General features: G+C 42.1%; 1 long non-coding RNA gene across 1 annotated transcript in view; it reads right to left on the bottom strand.

The window, feature by feature from the left end:
• The window catches only part of LOC135093553 (uncharacterized), a 34,009-nt gene extending 14,842 nt beyond the window's left edge, over window positions 1-19,167 (bottom strand). The window contains exon 1 of the long non-coding RNA XR_010263417.1: window positions 18,992-19,167. This is a non-coding gene — a long non-coding RNA (uncharacterized LOC135093553). The remainder of the gene's footprint in view (window positions 1-18,991) is intronic.
• Between the last annotated feature and the right edge of the window lie 5,867 nt (window positions 19,168-25,034).

Genomic DNA, 25,034 nt, shown 5'->3' on the forward strand with positions numbered 1-25,034 from the left:
GCGTGGCAGCGATCACGTCCGACCCCGACCGTGGCCCAGTCGTGACTGCTTTATTTAACAAAAACATGTAGATATACACAAAAAATACTGAACATAAAAAATGATTTACATAAAGATATAGACAAAGAGAGTGAATGTGTGTGTGTATGTCTGTGTGAAGAAAGGAGTAATATGATGTATAGAAAAGACGTGTAACGTATGTGTCGAAAAGCGTGCACAGAATGTGTATGTATAAAAAAATGGGGAAGAAGAGATGAAAGACGAAAAATCTGTGCAGTAGAAAGAGAACGGAAGGCTGAAAACATATAACAGAAAACGGAGTGCTTGGAGCGGTGACTTGTGTTTACACATTACGCTCTCATGAAGCTATGTTAGCAGTGGTGGTGATAAAACTGGTGCTAATGATTTATTGTAATTGAAAGGAGTTGACATGAAGATATCAAACGTTACAAAATATACATTACTGGTTCTGAGAAGCGCGTAAGCTTTAGTGTACCCTGAATATTTACAGAAAATGATGAGAGAAAATAGGATATTTCTATGGCTGACTAGATTATTTGCTACAAGTGCAGGGTGGTATCATCAGCACAGGAATGGATAGGACAAAAAGTTTGGTTTAGAAGGTCATTGATGAATAATAAGAAGAGAGTGGGTGATAGGACAGAACCCTGAGGAACACCACTGTTAATATATTTAGGAGAAGAACAGTGACCGTCTACCAGAGCAGCAATAGAACGGTCAGAAAGGAAGCTTGAGATGAAGTTACAGAGAGAAGGATAGAAGCCGTAGGAGGGGTAGTTTGGAAATCAAAGCTTTGTGCCAGACTCTATCAAAAGCTTTTGATATATCCAAGGCAACAGTAATTGTTTCACCAAAATCTCTAAAAGAGGATGACCAAGAGTCGGTAAGGAAAGCCAGATCACCAGTAGAGCGGCCATGACAGAAACCATATTAAGAATCTTCTTTTTGAGGATAGATTGAAAAACTTTAGATAGGCAGGAAATTAAAGCAATAGGACGGTAGTTTGAGGGATTAGAACGGTCACCCTTTCTAGGAACAGGCTGAATGTAGGCAAACTTCCAGCAAGAAGATAAGGTACTGACAGACATAGTTGAAAGAGTTTGACTAGGCAAGGCGCAGGCACGGAGGCACAGTTTCGGAGGACAATAGGAGGGACCCCATCAGGTCCATAAGCCTTCAGAGGGTTTAGGCCAGCGAGGGCATGGAAAACATCATTGCGAAGAATTTTAATAGTAAGCATGAAGTAGTCAGAGGGTGGAGGAGAAGGGGAAACAAACCCTGAATCGTCCAAGGTAGAGTTTTTAGCAAAGGTTTGAGCAAAGAGTTCAGCATTAGGGGTAGATGTGATAGCAGTGGTGCATCTGGTTGAAATAAAGGAGGGAAGAAGAAACAAAGTTATTGGAGATATTTTGGCTAGATGCTAGAAGTCACGAGGAGAGTTTGATTTTGAAAGATTTTGACACTTTCTGTTAATGAAGGAGTTTTTGGCTAGTTGGAGAACAGACTTGGCATGGTTCCGGCCAGAAATATAAAGTGTATGAGATTCTGATGATGGAAGGCTTAAGTACCTTTTGTGGACCACCTCTCTATCATGTATAGCACGAGAACAAGCTGTGTTAAACCAAGGTTTGGAAGGTTTAGGTCGAGAAAAAGAGTGAGGAATGTGCGCCTCCATGCCAGACACTATCACCTGTTATGTGCTCGGCACACAAAAACGGGTCTCTGACACGGAAGCAGTAGTCATTCCAGAGGCACCTTCACTGCTTAGGGGGATCCTGAAGAGGGATGGAGCGATAGGACAAGATACAGATATGAGATTGTGATCGGAGGAGCCCAACGGAGAAGAAAGGGTGACAGCATACGCAGAAGGATTAGAGGTCAGGAAAAGGTTAAGAATATTGGGCGTTTCTCCAAGACGGTCAGGAATACTAGTAGGGTGTTGCACCAATTGCTCTATGTCGGTTAGGAAAGTAATAACGGCGGAAAAGATCTCTAGAACATTACCACAGTGGCTTCATATTGAAATTGGTGAGATGTGTACTTATGTACCAGTTAATAAAAATCAACTCGTCAACCACCGCGTAGCTTACAATGTCCTACGGCTGTAGCATATATATATATATATATATATATATATATATATATATATATATATATATATATATATATATATATATATAGATAGATAGATAGATAGATAGATAGATAGATAGATAGATAGATAGATAGATATTTTATTTGTTCACTTATCTATTAATTTATTTATTAATACTTTCTCTTTCTATTTATAGTACATTCTCTAATCTCTAGTAGTTGGAGTGTAATTTATGGACAAGTGAGAGCCTCTCCTCAGAGAAGCATGTGAAGATATTTTGCCGGTGTCTGGGAACAACTCTGGGAAGCCTCACCTCCTCAGCTTGATGCACAAGATCTGGGAGTTCTAGATATGCTGTAAATGTATGCAATGGATTAATTGTTTTCAAGAGTTTTCAAGCCTATACTAGAATTGTTTCTTAGCTGCCAACTACTATTGTTAGTTTGGATTCTGGTTATTTAGCCCATGCTTTGGAGCATTGTGCTTGAGGTTATGAGATACTCGTAACTGACTAGAGTATCAAAACTAATCTGGAAAAAAAAGTGATGGTAATATTCTAGAGTCCTTTCCAGCCATCATTATAGGTCGTTTTTGTTCCATTCTTTCGCAGACACAATTGAATAGACGTAAAATCTCTATAACCCCCCCAAAAAGTGGCTAGATGCCAGAAATCACGAGGGGAGTTAGATCTTGAAAGGTTTTGACATTTTTTGTTAATGAAGGAATTTTTGGCTAGTTGGAGAACAGACTTGGCATGGTTCCGGCCAGAAATTTAAAGTGCATGAGATTCTGGTGATGGAAGGCTTAAGTACGTTTTGTGGGCCACCTCTCTATCATGTATAGCACGAGAACAAGCTGTGTTAAACCAAGGTTTGGAAGGTTTAGGTCGAGAAAAAGAGTGAGGAATGTGCGCCTCCATACCAGACACTATCACTTCTGTTATGCGCTCAGCACACAAAGACGGGTCTCTGACACGGAAGCAGTAGTCATTCCAAGGAAAATCAGCAAAATACCTCCTCAGGTCCCCCCAACTAACAGAGGCAAAACGCCAGAGGTATCTTTGCTTAGGGGGATCCTGAGGAGGGATTGGAGCGATAGGACAAGATACAGATATGAGATTGTGATTGGAGGAGCCCAACGGTGAAGAAAGGGTGACAGCATAAGCAGAAGGATTAGAGGTCAGGAAAAGGTCAAGACGTATCTCTAAGACGGTTAGGAATGCGAGTAGGGTGTTGCACTAATTGCTCTAGGTCGGAGAGGATAGCAAAGTTGAATGTATGTACATCCTGATGAAAGCGCTGTTGAAGCTTTGTTCTTATTTTGTGAGATCTGGCCAAGAAGACCTCTTTTGTTTATAGCGAGACCTAAGATGTTTCCTTCATAGGAGTATGTTATTCGCTTTACATTGATAGTGATAGGTTTCGTGTTCTTAATGGCCAATGGGATAATTTTGAACTTATTAGTGTCTTTTTTTTATTATTTCTTTTAAAATTCATTTATTTTCTTGATATCTGGATCAACTCATTTGGCCATGATTTCCTTTGACTTACTGGGGTGGATAACAATTCGGGTAATGTCATCAGCATACATGATGTGTATTGATCCTTGAGAAGGTGCAGGAATGTTGGATGTGTATAAGCTGTATGAGTTTGGCAATAGAGAACTTCCCTGTGGTACCCCAATCTTGATACAGAAGGATGGTCTTAAGTGGTATTTAAGATAGATTTTGACCTTTCTTTTGTCGAGGAAAGTGGATAAAATTTTGATAAATGGGTATAATAACTGAAGTGAGATTTATTATTTGACTTTGTCAAAGGCTTTGGCTACATCTTGGAGAACTGGGTAACATTCGTTGTTATTAGAGAAGAATTCTGACATTTTTTCCATGGTGATTGCGATTGCAGTTGCTATTCCTCTTGTGGGACGGAAACTGTGTTGGGAGTTGGGTAGGATGCGGTTAGCCTTAAGATAGTTTGGTAGGATGTGGTTAACCTCTAGGTGTATAAGTAGTATTTTGTTGAATATTTTCTCTAAGGACTTCGAGCAGTGAGATTGGCCTATAGGGTAACGGAATGGTGCCTTTTTTGTTGGGTTTTGGAATGAAAACTATTTCAGTTGCTTTGAACTTGTTTGGGAAATTCCCAAGAGATAATGTTAAATTGAATATTTGAGTTAGAGCGTCAATCGCCTCCGCCGGAAAATTGAGGAGAATTTGTTTTGAAATACTGCTGTTTCCTAGAGGGTTGTTTTTAAGTAGTCAATGAATATTTTTGTTTTTCTTTTAGTCAAAGGAGTTAGGTAAGAGGTATACAGCACAGATAAAGAATAAAAAAAGGTGTGTCATTGGCTGAGTTTACCTTGAAAGGGAACACGTTTTCTTAGTGTCCCCGTGATCCAGTTACCTACCTTTCGGACATTATCCCTATTATCGGTTAATGTAAGGTTTATTTACTCATTTTATATTATGTAGTATTATTCTCTTCATAAATTAAGTTCTCCATATCTTTGTATGTATAAGGGAGGAAGTGTAATTGAAGTGGAAATATGTTGTAACGAGGGGAGCTTGAGTGGGCAACAACATATTCCAAGAAGGTGAACGTAGAGCGCCTTGGGTCGTGAGGTAGAGAAGAAGGTGGTGTCTCTCAGGGAAGAATCTTGGTGTGGATTGGTGATGGAGTGAGTGTGTGAAAGTATTAGTGGTGTAGCGGTATAACCTTGATATCCAGGATCAGGTTAGTGAGTCTTTTGTGGTACCAAGAGCTCTTGTCCGATGAAATTCGGTTGGTGAGTTGTGCCGGTGACGCTGACGCTGTTCGAAGGGGTCATAGATCAAACTGGCAGCCATCTTGTGAGGGAAGGCTGTGGTGTTGACCTTGGAAGCTGGTATTGTGGTGTATTGGTGATTTTAGGGATGATGTTATGGTGTTATGGGTAATCTTTGGCGATGATGTTGGTGTCCTGTGAGGTTTGAGGAGGTGAAATTTTTTTTTCTTTTCTTTTTATGTAGGAAGGACACTGGCCAAGGGCAACAAAAATCCAATAAAAAAAATATGCCCACTGAAATGCCAGTCCCATAAAAGGGTCAAAGCAGTGGCCAAAAATTGATGAATAAGTGTCTTGAAACCTCCCTCTTGAAGGAATTTCAGTCATAGGAAGGTGGAAATACAGAAGCAAGCAGGGAGTTCCAGAGTTTACCAGAGAAATGGATGAATGATTGAGAATACTGGTTAACTCTTGCGTTAGAGAGGTGGACAGAATAGGGGTGAGAGAAAGAAGAAAGTCTTGTGCAGCGAGGCCGCGGAAGGAGGGGACGCATGCAGTTAGCAAGATCAGAAGAGCAGTTAGCATGAAAATAGCGGTAGAAGACAGCTAGATATGCAACATTGCGGCGGTGAGAGAGAGGCTGAAGACAGTCAGTTAGAGGAGAGGAGTTGATGAGACGAAAAGCTTTTGATTCCACCCTGTCTAGAAGAGCAGTATGAGTGGAACCTCCCCAGACATGTGAAGCATACTCCATAAATGGACGGATAAGGCCCTTGTACAGAGTTAGCAGCTGGAGGGGTGAGAAAAACTGGCGTAGACGTCTCAGAACACCTAACTTCATAGAAGCTGTTTTAGCTAGAGATGAGATGTGAAGTTTTCAGTTCAGATTATAAGTACAGGACAGACCGAGGATGTTCAGTGTAGAAGAGGGGGACAGTTGAGTGTCATTGAAGAAGAGGGGATAGTTGTCTGAAACGTTGTGTCGAGTTGATAGATGGAGGAATTGAGTTTTTGAGGCATTGAACAATACCAAGTTTTGCTCTAACCCCAATTAGAAATTTTAGAAAGATCAGAAGTCAAGCGTTCTGTGGCTTCCCTGCGTGAAATGTTTACCTGCTGAAAGATTGGACGTCTATGAAAAGACGTGGAAAAGTGCAGGGTGGTATCATTAGTGTAGGAGTGGATAGAACAAGAAGTTTGGTTTAGAAGATCATTAATGAATAATAAGAAGAGAGTGGGTGACAGGACAGAACCCTGAGGAACACCACTGTTAAAAGATTTAGGAGAAGAACAGTGACCGTCTACCACACCAGCAATAGAACGGTCAGAAAGGAAACTTGAGATGAAGTTACAGAGAGAAGGATAGAAACCGTAGGAGGGTAGTTTGGAAATCAAAGCTTTGTGCCAGACACTATCAAAAGCTTTTGATATGTCCAAGGAAACAGCAAGTTTCACCAAAATCTCTAAAAGAGGATGACCAAGACTCAGTAAGGAAAGCCAGAAGATCACCAGTAGAGCGGCCCTGACGGAACCCATACTGGGATAAGATAGAAGGTTGTGAAGTGATAGATGTTTAAGAATCTTCCTGTTGAGGATAGATTCAAGAACTTTAGATAGGCAGGAAATTAAAGCAATAGAACGGTAGTTTGAGGGATTACAACGGTCACCCTTTTTAGGAACAGGTTGAATGTCGGCAAACTTCCAGCAAGAAGGAAAGGTAGATGTTGACAGACAGAGCTGAAAGAGTTTGACTAGGCAAGGTGCAAGCACGGAGGCACAGTTTCGGAGAACAATAGGAGGGACCCCATCAGGTCCATAAGCCTTCCGAGGGTTTAAGCCAGCGAAGGCATGGAAAACATCATTGCGAAGAATTTTAATATGTGGCATGAAGTAGCCAGAGGGTGGAGGAGAGGGAGGAACAAGCCCAGAATCGTCCAAGGTAGAGTTTTTAGCAAAGGTTTGAGCGAAGAGTTCAGTTTTAGAAATAGATGTGATAGCAGTGGTGCCATCTAGTTGAAATAGAGGAGGGAAGAAGCAAAGTTATTGGAGATATTTTTGGCTAGATGCCAGAAATCACGAAGGGAGTTAGATCTTGAAAGGTTTCGACATTTTCTGTTAATGAAGGAGTTTTTGGCTAGTTGGAGAACAGACTTGACATTGTTCCGGGCAGAAATATAAAGTGCATGAGATTCTGATAATGGAAGGCTTAAGTACCTTTTGTGGACCACCTCTCTATCATGTATAGCACGAGAACAAGCCGTGTTAAACCAAGGTTTAGAAGGTTTAGGACGAGAAGAAGAGTGAGGAATGTACGCCTCCATGCCAGACACTATCACCTCTGTCATGCGCTCAGCACACAGAGACGGGTATCTGACACGGAAGCAGTAGTCATTCCAAGGAAAATCAGCAAAATACCTCCTCAGGTCCCCCCAACTAGCAGAGGCAAAACGCCAGAGACACCTTCGCTTTGGGGGGATCCTGAGGAGAGATTGGAGCGATAGGACAAGATAAAGATATGAGATTGTGATCAGAGGAGCCCAACGGAGAAGAAAGGGTGACAGCATAAGCAGAAGGATTAAAAGTCAGGAAAAGGTCAAGAATGTTGGGCGTATCTCCAAGACGGTCAGGAATACGAGTAGGGTGTTGCACCAATTGCTCTAGGTTGTGGAGGATACCAAAGTTGTAGGCTAGTTCACCAGGAGGGTCAGTGAAGGGAGAGGAAAGCCAAAGCTGGTGGTGAACATTGAAGTCTCCAAGAATGGAGGTCTCTGGAAAAGGGAAGAGAGTCAGAATGTGCTCCACTTTGGAAGTTAAGTAGTCAAAGAATTTCTTATAGTCAGAGGAGTTAGGTGAGAGGTATACAACACAGATAAATTTAGTATGAGAGTGACTCTGTAGTTGTAGCCAGATGGTGGATAACTCGGAAGATTCAAGAGCGTGGGCACGAGAGTATGTTAAGTCACTGCGCACATAAACGCAGCATCCAGCTTTGGATCGAAAATGAGGATAGAGAAAGTAGGAGGGAAGAGAAAAGGGGCTACTGTCAGTTGCCTCAGACACCTGAGTTTCAGTGAGGAAAAGAAGATGAGGTTTAGAAGAGGAGAGGTGGTGTTCTACAGATTGAAAATTAGATATTAGACCGCGAATGTTGCTGCGGAAGTTAATGAAGAAAAAGTTGAGGGGGGTGTCAAGACACTTAGGTTCGTCGACAGAAAGGCAGTCCGACCTGGTGACATTTATGGTCCCCTCCCCGGATGGGGACTCCGAGGCTGGTGTAGGAGTCGCCATGATGATTTTAAAATTTTTGAGTGAAGGGTGTGTGTGTTATTAGGTGCTTGTAGTTTTGTGTGGAGGAAGAGAGTTGTCTTTAGAGGGCAGGCTGTGACTGCCCCCTTGTGTTGTGAGACACAAAGGGAAACGTTCAGTGAGGTCACAGCTGGGTTTAATGATAAGTTCACAGCACCCCCTAAACAGTGCTTTAGACCTCACTGGGGGTAACTATCGTTTCGGCAGGTGTCTACTGTGGAATTATTGTCTGGGGACGTGGTAATGGCGTCTGAGTAAAATTCCTGCGGTCAAGAGAAATATTTCTGTGACTGGTGGAGGTGTAAACGGGTTCTGGTGTTGTGTGAAGTGACGAGAACGTCATGTATTAACAATTACTACCTCATGTTTTTTGTGAATTATCATTAGAATTAATATATGTGGTTGTAACATAGAATAATCGTGTTTTCTACTCCCCCAACATTGATCTGGTATTAGAGGTGATTCCAGATGTGCTGTGTCATGGTAATGGTGTAACGCTCCTTTTTATTATTTCTGTGTTTCTTTGAGTCTCCCCAATAATTGTTTTCTTTTGTAGCTTGCGGTGAAGAGGAGGATGATAGCGGTAATTAAAGGTTTAGTGATTATATGAAAATGTATATTTATAAGGCGTGTATTCGTGGGAGTGATTTAGAAGTCTTGAAACATTTGTTATAAATAGTCTTTACTTATTTCAACTGTGGTTTTCTCTAATCAGTGGTAATACGAATAATAGGATTACATCATGTTGCGTCAGCCTACCAGTAACTCATAAGGTGTCATTCCCTAGCTTATAAAATATGTTAGTAATTTAGAATTCAATTATTAACTTCAACTAATGTCCAGCCTATATGCTCACCTTGCTAGCCAATTATTCCTGCATTTTTATTTAAACTCACGGTTCAGTAAAATTATTTGTGAAAGAAGAGAGAGAGAGAACTAGCTAAGGTTCCAATAACTTCAGAGGCCTGTGGGTGTTGAGGGAGAGAGCACAGAATGGCGTCTCCCTTCCCTCTGGCAACAGGTGGGTCTCGTAGCTCTGAAATATTTGATTTTTCTTTTATTTAGAAGTGAATATTACTGTGTTCATGTTTATTATTCATGTCTCTAGTGAAGATATAGTAACAGTACGTGTTGTGAGAATGGCGTCTCCCTTCCCTCTGGCAACAGATAAAATAGCCGGTGTTGGTCCCACGTGGAGACAGGCCACAGAGTCTTGGGAAAGTGTTAGCCATGTAATGTTTCTTTAGTCAAATATAGTCTACTGTGAATGTGTTGTGAGCAATATTATTGCCGTAGAGAAGTGATGGATGAAGGCTGTGACGCTATTTAGGGATATAACGGTGCCCAGAATCAATGGTACTCTTGAGGAGTTATAAAAGTAATTATTTTCTTGTGTATTCGTAGTGTTAAGTAACGGAGTATAAGTGTATACTCGTATGCCATACCAGAATTTCAAGTGCCTTTTCTTTTTTTTTTCTAGATTAACTACTCGATAAAGTGTCATAGTGGGTCAGTCAACCCAAAGAATCCCATCAGTATTATTCATTTAATTATTTTTGCTATTTTTATATTTTTCGTTCCTCCTAATAAAGCCACACTGTAGGTACTGTGTGATAATTAACCTCTCCCTACCCTCTGGCCATGACGATGAAGGCGAGAACCATTACCAATCAAAAATGTTTTCTTTTCTTCTATTGTGTGTGCGTGCTTCACCTCTTCTCTCTTCCTCTTCTTTTTTTTTTCTTCTTCACCGTGAAGATCTTTGCCTCGTCTCATTAGAGCTCTGATCGGACCGGTGAGGAGGAGGGAGGAGGGGGGAACCGGAGGAGGGGGGGGTGGCGTTACACTGGTGGCATAGCGGTGGGATTCGCTGTAGTCTTGGCCAGTCGTATTGGGAGAGACAGAGTACTGGCAGTTGGGTAATATTGGGTCAAGTAATGTTCAAAGTGGCTGTTGTAGGTCATAGCCAGGTACCACGTAGGTTTGATGTGGAAGTGGAGAATTCAGAAGTAAGGATATATCGTGCAGGAGGAGCAAGAGCTAGGAATTTCTTTAATGAGAGATTGAATCACGTCTTGGCATGGAGACATGACCTCACGGAGACATGACCTCACTTTCCTCTGGTTAGGAAGCAACGACATCAATCCTAATACACAGCCTCGTGAATTAACAGATACAATTCTGAACATTGGCAAAGAAATTGAACGAAATTGCGGTTCGAAGGTTATTTTGGTAGAAATAGAAAATAGACAGTATCCATCTAGCAGACCAGTAATTCCGAATGAACGCTATAAAAAGATAAAACGTGCAGTGAATGCCGCTTTGCTTAAAAGTAAACAGTTCTTGTGTATCAATTTTAACAGTTTTGTGTTTACCCTTGGAAGAGATGGAGTACATTTCGAAACCAGTGCCAAGGCTCAAATTCAACAAAAGTTGGCTATGAATATTAGCAAAGCCAAAGCTCGTCTATTTGGCCCTGTACACTAAAGTTCAACATGGATCGCATAGAGTCACTAATAGATATGGAGGAGAATGAAGAATACGGTGGAGTTAGATGGGAAAATCCAGAGCAGGGAGAATCTGAGGTCAATGCCAATCAGGTAATGATAGATACAATGAAGTTTATGGTGGCTAAACTTGAAAATATGTCAATGAGAATTGATGGATTGGAGGACTCGCTGAGTAGGGCAGTTCCCCCAGAGGGAGGAGGTACTCCAGCCGTTCTTTCAAACAGTCAGTTGCAAGTTCAAACCTCACTCCCTAGTCATTTCATGCCATTAGCCCCAGTCATGACAAGTACCCCTGCGAAGTCAACCTCAGAGGTTAGAGTCAAGCCGAGTGACATTAAGATCTTAGAGTTGGACGAATTGCAACGTTTAAACTCAGCGGCACGGTTACAAATGTTTTTCGAGTCGGTTGAGCGGTGCGCAAGTAATTCAGACGCTAGACTGGAAGTGGCTAAGTCGCGAGTTGATGGGGACTTAGCGGTTATGATTCACACAGCGCAAAGACAAGGAGAAGTAAAGGTATGGGAGGACTGTAATACATACCTAGCCAAAGAGTTTGGCGTGGACCTGAATTTTGATCAAGCTTGGAGACAGAGTGACTCTTTTCACTATGATTGGCTAGAAAACCCTCAATCCTTCGTTCACAAGTTCAAATGTCACTATGCAGCTATCCGAGGGACATTTCATGGTGAAATTCTACCTGATCGAGACAAGCTTCTCAAACGTAAGTTATTGCAGGGATTCCCCAAGAGCAGTAAAGATCTTCTTGAGACGTTCATGGATGACAATATTCCCTTGAACAAATTCCTTGGACATGTAGAAAATGAACGGATCTTGCTAATGCAAAAACATGCGTCAGTCAATTCAGTTCCTAATCATCCTGGGGAGGATACCTCTCGTTCTTGCTCTCGCAGTAACTCGCAGAGTTTAGCCAGCATCCAATCAGATATTTCCTCTCCCCAGTCTGAAAATAATTTGTCAAAAATTGCTGCTAAACTAGATCAGTTGCAACAACAAATAAGTAGGTCATGTGTCTCCAAAGCACCTTCGTCACCTCGCAAATTCTGTGCATTTTGCCAAACTGAAACTCATTCCCTGAGAGATTGTTGGAGGAAACCAGAAAGGGGACACTGTTTCGATTGTAGGAGGTACGGCTGCCGTCGGGGTAATCCCACATGCCCGGGAAAAACCCCACGGACACCTTCAGTTCCCCAGAAAAATGATGGGAGAACAAGTGCCTTTCCCAAGAAATCCCAGTCAGTCCGTAACACACAATTGACAGAAGGAACACCCAATGTATCAGTTGGTGATTCTACTCAGTGACTAGGCCGAGAAGATCTATCACCTGTAGTCAACCTCATAGTTAGTGGTAAACTCTGTTCTGCGTTACTCGACACAGGTAGTTGTGTAACCCTAATCCGGCGAAGTACGGTAGGTAGGCTGAGTCTTGAAGTAGATAAATCCAGGTGTTTGCCATCATTAACAGCGGTAAATGGAGATCCGTTAAAAGTTCTTGGGATGGTAAAAGTTGAAATTCATGTGGGAGATCAAGAAGTGTGCAAACAGTGGATTTCAGTAGTGCCAGATTCATACCTCCAAAGAGATTTGTTGCTAGGTTGTGATGTTATCCAGCGGTCAAGCTTAACTTGGAATCCGCGGGAGAAGATGATGCTTTGGGGAGGAACCTCATATTCTGTTTTTCATGTCCGTAAGACTCGAGTTTGTGTAGGAAGGGTTTGCCAATCTCTTCCCATGAGCGTTCAATGTGAAGAGAAGAGCCGAGTTCAGCTCAAAGATATGGTTCATCTGAAGCCCCACCAGGGTAAAGTAATTCAAGTTGAGGTTGATGAACACTCGGGATCGAGTCTGTTGGTATATCCTCAATCTCGACATTCTTCTCAAACCTGCCCGTTGTTAGTAGAAGTCAGTGAAACCCAAACCATTCCCGTACTTGTAGACAATTTGTCCAAGGTACATAAGTTCCTAAAGACAGGTACAGTATTGGCCTATTATGAGAAATATTCTGGTCCAGTCGAGGATACATCCTCACAAGTGTGCCGCACCCGTATTGAGAATGAGTTGGAACCTCAGAATGATGTGGTAGAAGAAAATGGTACCCGAGCAGAACGTTTGCAGAGACTCATTAATCAACAGAATTGGGCTCACCTCGCGAATGATCAACAAAAACAATTGTCCAATGTAGTGTTATCACATGAGAAGCTGTTCATGTTAGAAAAGAAGGACATAGGCACCATCTCAGGTGAACCTGCCCACATTGCCGTGTCCGACCCAAACCCTTGCCAATCTCCTATGTACCGTTATCCTGAACATGCTAAGATGTTAGTATCTCAAATGCTAGTGGAGATGGAGGAGAGAGGTGTGATTGAACCTTCGAGTGCAGCATGGCTGTCTCCAATTGTCCTCGTGAACAAACCTGATGGGAGTAAGAGAATGTGTTTGGATTTTAGACAGGTGAACGAACGGCTAGCTGCGGATCTTTACCCATTACCTCGGCTTGAGGATTTGGTCAATGTCGCGGCAGGTCACCAGTACTATGCCACACTAGATTTAAAGGATGCATACTTCCAGATAGTCTTGGATGAGGAAAGCCGAGATCTAACAACTTTCTCTGATGGAATATCACTGTATCGTTTCCGTCGGTTACCGTTCGGACTGAGTTGCGCACCCGCAATCTTTTCTCGCAAGATGGCCGAAATCTTGACGCCTTTGTTGCGTGAGGGATGGGTCAAAAACTATCTAGACGATATCATTCTATGGGCCGAGAACTTCGACCAGCTAATGGAAAGATTGGGTAGACTGTTCGCCTTGTTAGAGGAGAAAGGTATCAAGCTGAATCTGACTAAGTGCGACTTGGTGAAGCAGGAGGTGAAATTTCTAGGTCACCGAGTTTCTAAGGATGGAAGTACTCCTGATCAGAAAAATCTAGAAGCAATTAGAGAACAGAACAAGCTCCACCTAAAAATGTCAAGCAAGTTAGGAGATTTATTGGCATGTGTGGGTTTTATCGGAAATCTGTACCCAATTTTTCAAAGATAGCCATGCCTCTCACAAATCTCATGAAAGGGGATGTAAAGTTCAGTTGGACGGATGAATGTCAGGTTGCATTCGAGGCTCTCAAAACAAAACTTATGTCAACGCCCATTTTGGCTAGTTATCAACCTGAACTTCCTCTGGTCTTAGTCACAGATGCTAGCGATGAGTGCGTAGGAGCGGTACTGCACCAAGTACAACCTGATAAAAGTGTCCGACCTCTAGGTTACTATTCTAAGAAGATCAGTAAGTGCGAGCAGAAGTATTCAGTCACCGACAAAGAAGCGTTAGCTGTCGTGTTAGCTTGCCGTCATTTCCACCATTACCTTTGGGGAACCAACTTTGAGATTCAAACCGACCACCAACCGCTCACTACTATCTTCCGTAGGCGGACTAAGTCGCCCAGAGTAACTAGGTGGATGCTGGAAATGCGCGAGTATCACTTTCGCGTAAAATATGTAAAGGGAAAAGATAATGTAGTGGCTGATCAGTTGTCGCGTCCTGTTAGGCTTATCACACATCAACCCAACGTTACCTGGTTAGGCCTAACCCGAGAGGAATTCATTAAAGGACAGCGCGAAGATCCAACTTGGAATGAACTCTTAGACTACTTGAAGGGTGGGGTGTTGCCAGGGCGAAAGATTGCTAAGGCAACCCTTGATCAGTTTGAAATTCTGGATGGTGTGTTGCACTATGTTAGAGAGACCAAAGACGGCAGTCTAAATTACACTGTAGTAGTACCCCGACACCTAGTCAGAAAGGCACTAGAAGTTGCTCATGATCAATCAGGACATTTTGGGCAGTTCAAATCCATCAAGCAGGCAGAAGGGTTGTTTTATTGGCCTACTATTAAGTCGGATGTAATACAGTATCTTAAAGAGTGTCTAAACTGCCAAAAATTCAAACACAACCGAGGAATGTCACAGCCATACCGAGAGTTACCTATAGTGTCGCAGCCATTGGAGAGGATTGCCATTGATCTCACTGACATGACCAATGGACAGGAAGGTCAAAGGTATATCCTCACCATCATAGATCACTTCTCTAGGTATGTAAAATTTTATCCTCTAAAAACAAAACATGCTCAGGGTATAGTAGCTAAGCTTTCCCAATACATCTCTGACTTTGGCCGGCCACTCTCCATCCTGTGTGACAATGCCTTGGAGTTCACAGGACGAGAACTAAGAACCTGGGCTGGTCTTCATGGGATAGAACTGCTCTACACCACTCCCTATCACCCCCAGTCAAACGGACTCATCGAGAGAATGCACCGGACCCTGAAGACCGTGCTGTCCCAAATGTGCAAGGGTTACCCTTTAAGGTGGCCTGCCCTTCTCAGTGAATGTCAGTCACACATGAATCTGGCAGTACATAGCAGCACGGGGGTCTCTCCATATGTAGCATTCTTCGCAAGACAGCCACCTCGTTTCGTCACGGCGCCTCTCCTGACGGTGCAGTCTGAAGATAGTGACGTTCAGCAACTTAAGCGCATGATTAAAGACGCTAGTGTGACGTCACAGAGGAGGTACCGTGCAGTGGCGAACAGAAAACGACGTGATGAAAAGGTCTCAGTTGGGTCCTTGGTGTGGGTGAAATCAGAAACTCCGTTGCCTGGTACCTCTACCAAATTGAATGCTAAGTGGAAAAGACCATATCGAGTGAGTGAGGTAATCAGGGACGGTTAACTGTATGTAGTGGAGGACCCCTATTCTGGGAAGTTAGTACAAAGAGCAGTAGAAAAGGTGAAACCGTATGTGAGCCGGAGTGAAATTATTCCGGAGTTGGAGGAGAACTATTCAGACGGATGTGTTGAGGAGGAGGAGGAGGAGGATCAAGACCTCCCTCCCCGCCGCCGTCGACCTCCCAGACGTCTTATTGAGGAGTGCTAATGTGATGCACGAACTCAGGAGTGAGGAGAAGTGAACAGTGTTATAATGTATAGGATGTGAGGGTTAGGAATGAAGTGAGTTAAGAGCAGGAAATCCTCATCCGTCACAAGTGTTCGAAGGTCAGTGACACTGTCTCAGCCACAAATAGAGTGGGGCATTTCGGGAAAGTCGTCCCCAAATTCTCGTCGTGTCAAAACAGTTCATACCAGATGGTAGCTTATGTGTTTCAGTTCGGGGAAGTGTACCCCATTCTTGTGGGCTTTAGTTCGAGAAGTGAGGTTTCCAGGGAACGTCGTACTTGGTTACTTCCTCCTCAAGTTACAGTCATCACCTCTAACGGGTCCTAAGTTTCCCTTGAGGACGTATTACCCCAGGCTTCGTTGTAGTAAGAGGAATGATTTGTGTGAATGTTGGCGGATGTGTCGAATGCTGCGAATGTAATAGATTATTCCTTTTCTATGAGACGGGGAATAAAGAGAGTGACGGAGTTAGTCAGGTGACTTCTCCATAGATTACCCGTAGAGCAGAGGGTGACTGGGGTCCAAGTTCTCTTTTCCTGTAAGTATTCTGTATGTGAAAGGTGTTGGTACAATTTCCTACGGGAAGAAATGTACGAGTCAGGTGACTCAAGGGTAAGTGGTTGAGTCATTGTCAGCTGTTTAGTAGACCTTATGTATGGATGGGATAGGGAAAGTGTATAGGTAGGATTTTGCATGTATTCTTCACCGTGAGTTTAACTCTGGGAGAATGGGCGTGTGTAACGCTCCTTTTTATTATTTCTGTGTTTCTTTGAGTCTCCCCAATAATTGCTTTCTTTTGTAGCTTGCGGTGAAGAGGAGGATAATAGCGGTAATTAAAGGTTTAGTGATTATATGAAAAAGTATATTTATAAGGCGTGTATTCGTGGAAGTGATTTAGAAGTCTTGAAACATTTGTTATAGTCTTTACTTATTTCAACTGTGGTTTTCTCTAATCAGTGGTAATACGAATAATAGGATTACATCATGTTGCGTCAACCTACCAGTAACTCATAAGGTGTCATTCCCTAGCTTATAAAATATGTTAGTAATTTAGAATTCAATTATTAACTTCAACTAATGTCCAGCCTATATGTTCCTGTGGGTGTTGAGGGAGAGAGCACAGAATGGCGTCTCCCTTCCCTCTGGCAACAGGTGGGTCTCGTAGCTCTGAAATATTTGATTTTTCGTTTATTTAGAAGTGAATATTACTGTGTTCATGTTTATTATTCATGTCTCTAGTGAAGATATAGTAACAGTACGTGTTGTGAGAATGGCGTCTCCCTTCCCTCTGGCAACAGATAAAATAGCCGGTGTTGGTCCCACGTGGAGACAGGCCACAGAGTCTTGGGAAAGTGTTAGCCATGTAATGTTTCTTTAGTCAAATATAGTCTACTGTGAATGTGTTGTGAGCAATATTATTGCCGTAGAGAAGTGATGGATGAAGGCTGTGACGCTATTTAGGGATATAACGGTGCCCAGAATCAATGGTACTCTTGAGGAGTTATAAAAGTAATTATTTTCTTGTGTATTCGTAGTGTTAAGTAACGGAGTATAAGTGTATATGCCATACCAGAATTTCAAGTGCCTTTTCTTTTTTTTTCTAGATTAACTACTCGATAAAGTGTCATAGTGGGTCAGTCAACCCAAAGAATCCCATCAGTATTATTCATTTAATTATTTTTGCTATTTTTATATTTTTCGTTCCTCCTAATAAAGCCACACTGTAGGTACTGTGTGATAATTAACCTCTCCCTACCCTCTGGCCATGACGATGAAGGCGAGAACCATTACCAATCAAAAATGTTTTCTTTTTTTCTATTGTGTGTGCGTGCTTCACCTCTTCTCTCTTCCTCTTCTTTTTTTTTCTTCTTCACCGTGAAGATCTTTGCCTCGTCTCATTAGAGCTCTGATCGGACCGGTGAGGAGGAGGGAGGAGGGGGGAACCGGAGGAGGGGGGGGTGGCGTTACAATGGTAGAGTGAGAGGGTGTAATTCTGGATTTCGGATAGGTCGGGTGGGTACTCGAAGCCTTTAAAAAGACCTTTAAAACTTTCAGGGATCAGTGCAACGTCCACTTACTTGGAAAGATAATTGGGATCGTACGATCGTAAGTAAGCGATCGTGACGATATATATATATATATATATATATATATATATATATATATATATATATATATATATATATATATATATATATATATATATATATATATATATATATATATATATATCATCATGATCGCTTACTTACGATCGTACGATCGTAAGATATATATATATATATATATATATATATATATATATATAGAGAGAGAGAGAGAGAGAGAGAGAGAGAGAGAGAGAGAGAGAGAGAGAGAGAGAGAGAGAGAGAGAGAGAGAGAGAGAGAGAGAGATGCGCGACAATTCATGTCCACTCCACGTATAATTTCTATAAAACTCGCGGGTGCCATCGTTTCTACTACTCTTTTAATGTTTCAAGGCCTTTTCAATGGCCTTTTGGGACCCCATTCGTTGAGCGTGCTTGTGCTGATATTCACCTTGGGAGTGGACACCGTCCTTCCTTTGGTCGAAGTCTAGTGCCTTGTGGAGCTTCTGTGTGTTTTCATTGTTTAAATGTGAATGCCCATTATTGTGTGTTATTGTTTGTCTCTGCGGCCAGATGGTACTTTTCGTACGCGGTTCATTTTTGTCTTTCTTCTATTTTTCCAGACACATCACTGTTAGGGGGCAGAGTCTGCTGAGAAAATGAAGATTGATTACACTCGAAATAAGGTGTCCTAATATCGTTTTGAGCAGTGAATGGACAAGGCTGTGGGCGGAGTCCTCATAAAATACACGTTCACAGGAAAGACACAAGCACGACGCGTCCACCCAGACGCGTCGTGCTCGTGTCTTTCCTGTGAACGTGTACTTGCAAGTCCTTTCTCAGCAAGTGCGAGAAATTCTACGTTGTATTTTCCCTGTGGGTTTAGACACGGTGGTGACCTAGACACATTTGCTGTGTGCCACTACGACGAATTACCGAGACTCGTGTTTTTTGTTATAGGAGGTCCTGCACTAGATTAAAAAAAAAAAAAAGTAGTCTAGGGAAGATGACTCAAGGAAATGGCAGCTGAAAGAAGGACTAGGTTTGTGGATTTAGCAGTTTTGGCAGCGTCATTCAGGATTATAGTGAGGCCTTGGACAACGCTATAGCTGTTTGCGACAGGTGAAGTGCCTGTATTCTTGTAGTAATTTGCTCCATACTGAGATGCAAGGATGGTAGCCTAGAAATACCTGATCCGAATTAGTGGCAGTTGTAAGAGGGACTGGATCTGGTCGTAACAATATATACTTACGTTGCGTTAGCATCAGTCCATAAGCCCATAGTCCAATGTAGTAAATTCGTTGAGGTATGGTTGGTGATTTTTCATTTTTCTGTTGACCTATATCATTGCTTTGCAACAGGTTTCCTAAAAGAGACAGGAGAATACTGGTTGCTACCAAGACCACTGTAACTGCAACGGCTATCATGACCCACATCTGTTATGGGAGAGATGCAGGCAACTTATCATTTTCTATTTAATGAAAATTAATAGTGGATTAAATATTAGAGTGAGGACATTTTTTTTCCTGTTCCTTTGTGTAATGATATTTATGAAGGATTTAAAAAAAATATATCATCAGTAATTCACCAGGACATATATCGCCCACATAATCCAAATTAAAATAATGCCGCAGCAAGGCTGTAGAACATAACTCTCGTATGGTGTGCAGACTTGTTTAATTTAGGCACCCTGACATAAGTGAGGTGAGGCGCACACAGTGAACTGATGAACCACAAAGCTTTTCATTTCTCAAGCACACACACACACACACACACACACACACACACACACACACACACACACGCACAGACACACACCACCATCACCACCACCACCAAGATACAACCATCACCCTTCAAGTAATTTACGTGGACTGACACTTATGTGATGACAAAAAATGTTGGAGTAACATCTACTTTCTTCGGCCCCTGCCTACCAACTAATCGACACCTCATTGTCACCAAATAATTAAGGCAGCAGTGTGCCAAAGAGCAACACACCCTACTCTGTAGGAAAGGGAGGTTAGATTTGGTTAGAAACTGATTGATTGAAAAATCCTTTAAAATCTAATAATACGGTTTTAAGTCAATACTGTTTATTTTTTATTTATTTATTTATTTATTTATATTTATTTATTTATTTTTTATTCATTTATTTATTATTATTATTTTTTTTTTTGCCTGAGTTGTTTCAACACTTTGACAACGTAATATTAACGAAGATAGAGACGCTAGATAAATGTTTGGCCACTCGCCCTTGAGTTTTACTATAGAATCCCCAAGCACGTAATTATTTCTCTTCCTTATTTAAATTCCTTATCTTCCTATTGTTCCTTCATTTTGAGTCCCACACATTATCTAGATGAAGAGTCCACCTTCCTTATACAATAATCAGAATGCCTCCAGCTCCCATAGTTCAATCACAATCATTTTCAAAAGATAACCGTTTTATTTTGCCCTAGGCAGTGCGAGGCGAGGACAGCGGGCAAGGGTGGGTTTCATCCCTGTTCCTACCCCTCTTCTCCCATTTGCATCAGTCATTCTCTGAGATGTACACCGAGGCTCCATTCCCATGTCGTTGTCCAGTTGGCTAGAGGATTGGACGTGAGTCCCGAGGCAATGCAAGGCTTGGAGAATACACGTGGACATAAGCTTAAGAGGGCATTTAGTTTCTTGTGACATTATTTATCTAGTCAAAGCAGTAAGCACCTGCTGATAATAGGTGGTATATAGGTATCTCCAAAAAACCTGCCTGTGGTTGCTGTGCCTTGTAAGTAAATAGAAAGTCCACATTGACTGCTCGACAGTAATTCGAGTATTGGCGTATCAGAGCGGTCAATAGATTTTCTCCTTTTGTCTGTGGGCTGTTTGTTCAGTGTCTGTGATATTTCAGTGTATTGTTAAATGTTACTGGGCCCATGTTCTTTTACGGATTCTCGGCCCAGAGGATCACCGTTACGCTACTGTGTAGTAGTAAAGTATACTTCCCTAGACCGTGTCTTTCCCGTAGGGGACAGGCCTGTCTTCTGGGAAGTTGAATTTAATATTGTACAGCAGAAGGAGATAATATTCAATGGATGTAGATGAACTTTTGTCTTGTTGTTTGTGAGGACGGTAGTACATAAAATATTAAAATTCTTATATGTGTTTGTCGCTTGTGGTAGCTGTGCCTCCTAGAAAGTGGCTATCGTTTTTCCCACCTGTTGGAGTGACTTTGCAGAGTTGGTGTTCCCTTGCTTGCAGTAGGTGAAGCAGGCTGACAACCTAAGTTTTGTAATTCACCACAAGGGTCCAGAAGAACCCTGTGGAAGTGAATGTGAGCTCCGCACTACACTGCGTAGAAGGCAGTGTAGGGAGGCTGCTCCTGGTAGTGGCAGCCGAGAAGAGAAGCGGAACCTGGTGTAATGACCGCTTGCTTAAAGTGTGCAAGAGACCAGAAGGATCTTGTGATCCATAAGTGAGCCTTGCACTAAGTTATGTAGGTGGTAACTTAGGGGGGCTCGCCGAAATAAAGGGTGGGATTTGTGGTCGTAATAGAAATTGGTGACCTCGCCAGGATCGCTGGAAGCTTCATAGCCACGTTGGGGAGACAGTTGCTCGTTCGTTTCGTTGTCCTTTGTGTGCCCGCACTCAGCTTACGCTATGGAGGAAAAGGTTGGTAGTAAGAGTGGCTCACAACCCGAGTCTCTTCCCTTTGTCGGAAGTGACAGTGTAGATTTGATGGAGTTCGGTATGGGGACACATAGTCCCACCAGTAGTGCCCACGGACGTTTAAATCCTGCCCATAGTATTGGAGGATTTTCTCAGACAGAAGGCATGTCTGAGGAGAATGGAGCTAGAGGTTGAGAGAGAGAGAGAGAGAGAGAGAGAGAGAGAGAGAGAGAGAGAGAGAGAGAGAGATTATTAGTTTATTGACAAATTCAACAACATAAGATGATAAAATTTACATAATAAAAACAGTACAAGAATAACTTCTCAATAGAATTTGTCCAGATAAAATACAATTATTTATTTGTCCAGATAAAATACAATAAAATGTCTGTTTCCCTCTACTAAACCGTTAAAATTAAACACTGTGCAAATATTAAACCAAAACAATAAAATTTTTTTTTATACAACTATAAATATATCTTCCTCTAACTACCAGATACAAAAAAGAAATAATAATAATAATACGAAGATTTGAACTGGAAGCTGAGGATAGGATACTGAAGACTGAGGCTAGGGAAGCCAGTAGTTTTGAAGTCAAGAGGGAAGCCAAGAGATGTTTGATAGAGGCTGAGATGGAAGCCAGGAGGTTTGAGGCCGAGGAGAAGGCGAGATTACATAAGAACATAAGAATATAAGAAATAAGGCTTACACGTGGTAGTCCCTGTATGAAATATACCTACCTATTTCCACCTAACATCCCTATCCATGAATCCATCTAATCTTCTCTTAAAGCTCCCTAATGTCTTAGAGCACTAACAACTTGATTACTAAGTCCGTTCCATTCATCTACTACTCAATTTAAGAACCAATTTCTTCCTATCTCTTTCTTAAACCTAATTTTTTTCAAGCTTGAACCCGTTATTTCTTGGTCTGTCCTGGTTGCTGATCCTAAGAATTTTACTTACATCCCCATTGTTATAACCCTTATACCACTTAAAGACTTCTATCAGATCCCCTCTTAACCTACGTCTCTCTAAAGAATGTAAATTTAACAGCTTCAATATCACCTCGTAAGGAATGCTTCTCATCTCCTGTATCCTTTTAGTCATTCTCCTTTGTACTGATTCTAATAGACCTATATCCTTCCTGTAATGTGGGGACCAGAACTGCACAGCGTAGTCTAGATGAGGTCTGATCAGCGCCAAGTATAACTATAGTATTGTTTTGGGCCTTCTAGTTTTAACACTCCAAAAAATAAATCTTAATACCTTATTTGCCCTGTTTCTGGCCTATATGCATTGCTTTCCTAAACAGAGTTCAGAGCTAACTGTAACTCCTAAATCTTTTTCGTACCTTGTACCTAACAGAATTTCGTTGTTTATCGTGTACCTACTGTGTGGGTTTTCCTCTACTTACGCTAAGTACTTTGCATTTGTTGATATTAAACTGCATCTGCCATTTGTCCGTCCATTCGTTCATTCTATCTAAATCTGTCTGCAAGGCGATGGTATCCAATTCTGACCTAATTAATCTAATTAATCTAATCTTTGTGTCATCCGCAAATTTACTAACATCACTACTAATTCCACTATGAAAGTCACTGATGTATATTAAAAACAACAATGACCATAATACTGATCACTGTGGCACCCCATTCGGAATTAGAGCCGTTTATTACAACTCTGTCGCCTGTCAGTCATGACCTTATCCAACCTAACACCTTCCCATCTATCCCGTGTGCCCTAACCTTTCTCAGGAGCCTCTGATAGGGTACCTTACTAATTTCCAAATATAAAATGTCATATCTATCACCATTATCTGTTGCCTCATACACTTTATTGTAAAAACTTAACAAGTTCGTCAGACAAGAATTCCCCTTCGTGAAGCCATGCTTTGACCGATTTATCAACTTATGTTTGTCTAAATGCTCTCTAATGTTCATTGCTATTATTGACTACATTATTTTACCTACAACAGGAGTTAAGCTGACAGGTCTAAAATTAGACGTTAAAGTTTTATCTCCTTTCTTAAAGATGGGTACTACATTAGCCCGCCTCCACATTATAGGTACCTCACCTGACTCAAATGATTTCCTAAAGATAGAAACTAACGGCACACTAATAACCTCTTTACATTCATTAAGTACTCTGCAATATATTTCATCTGGTCCTGGTTTCTTGAACTTTTCAGCCTATCTATCTCCTGTTCCATTATCTCCTTAGTTATGGTAATATCTGTCAGCTTCTCATTCTCATCTGCTTTAAACATCTGTTCAGTATTCGGCATATCCTGCATGATTACTTGAGCAGAAATGAGATTACCTGAGGCCAAGGAGAAGGTAATGTTATTTAAGGCTGAGAAGGAGAAGGAGAGAAAGTACAAGAGGGAGGAAGCTGAACAGAATAGGATATTTGAGTTGGAGAAGACTCGACTAGAAATTAATTCACCGCATGGCTTGAGAAGAGAAGCAGTGAATGACGATGTAGTAGAGAGGCAGATGGTGAGAAGTTTGAAGTTGATTCCTCAGTTTGATGAAAAGAAGGTGACAGAATGGTTTCAGAGGTTTGAGAAGGCGGCCGAATTTGATTGGCCTCATGAGAGGTGGGTTAGCTTGGTGGCTAATATATTGAAAAGCAAGGCCTTTAAAAGTTTATGATAGGATGTCAGCAGAGGATTTGGAGGAGATTAAGGCTGACGTCCTGAGAGCCTATGAGCTGAGGTTGGAGGCGTATAAGTTAAAGTTCTGAGAAAGGAAGAAGAGGCCTGGGCACTTGCACCTTGAGAGTGCTTGTTATCTTGAGGAAACATTTGAAAAATGGATTGCTAACGAGCAGGCCGCTTCCTACCGTGAGCTGAAGGAGCTCACATGACACAGGAGGCACATGACTTTGATGAGAGTGTTGCCGAGGGTGAGGCTGGAGTGTCAGGTTTGGTTCATTTGTTTGATGGGTTGTCTCACCCTGTGGAGCCTCTTGGAGGTGATGCTCAGGCAGAGTTGTCACCTGGCGTTTGCCAGGCTGATGTTGGAGCCGGCATTTTTTGTGCTGTGTTGGCCACGCGAATTAGTTTGGCTCCCTGTGCGGGAATTGGTGTGTTGCATCATGGAGGGAAACAGCCGTCAGCTCGTTTCGGCGATACTTGTGTCATCGGGTGGTCGGCAAAGTATTAAGAACGGCCAGAAGGCGCCGAGGAAGTGGCACTTTTGTTTTATTCGTTTTATGGGTGTGGCATGGCGGCTCTACGGAGCTAGGAGTGGCCGAGCGGGAGTGAAGTTGTGGGCAGTGAAGGCTCGGAGGAAAGAGTATTGGGTTCTCCAGTGGTAAGATTTGAAGGGGCCATGCGAGTTAGACTTGCTTGGAGGCCCGAAAGAGGGTTGTGTTTGGCCGGGAAGTACATTGCCTGGCAGTGCTGTAATGATGGACCAAGAGGCTACGATCCCTAGTGGGTGCATTGAGTGTGGCAAGGGTGTAGGATACCGTTGCTTGGTGACTCTTATTTGTACAGAGTGAAGAAGGAAGTGCAGAAGAAGTAGGATGTGTAGTAGAAAGAGCAGGAGGTGGGACTGGATAGAGAAACGTTGAAGGCGGAGAACAGAGAGGACGACGAAGACGGAGAGACAAGAGTCGCATTAGAAGTTGGAGCAG

Source organism: Scylla paramamosain, chromosome 43, assembly GCF_035594125.1.
Source record: "Scylla paramamosain isolate STU-SP2022 chromosome 43, ASM3559412v1, whole genome shotgun sequence".
Lineage (NCBI taxonomy): Eukaryota > Metazoa > Arthropoda > Malacostraca > Decapoda > Portunidae > Scylla > Scylla paramamosain.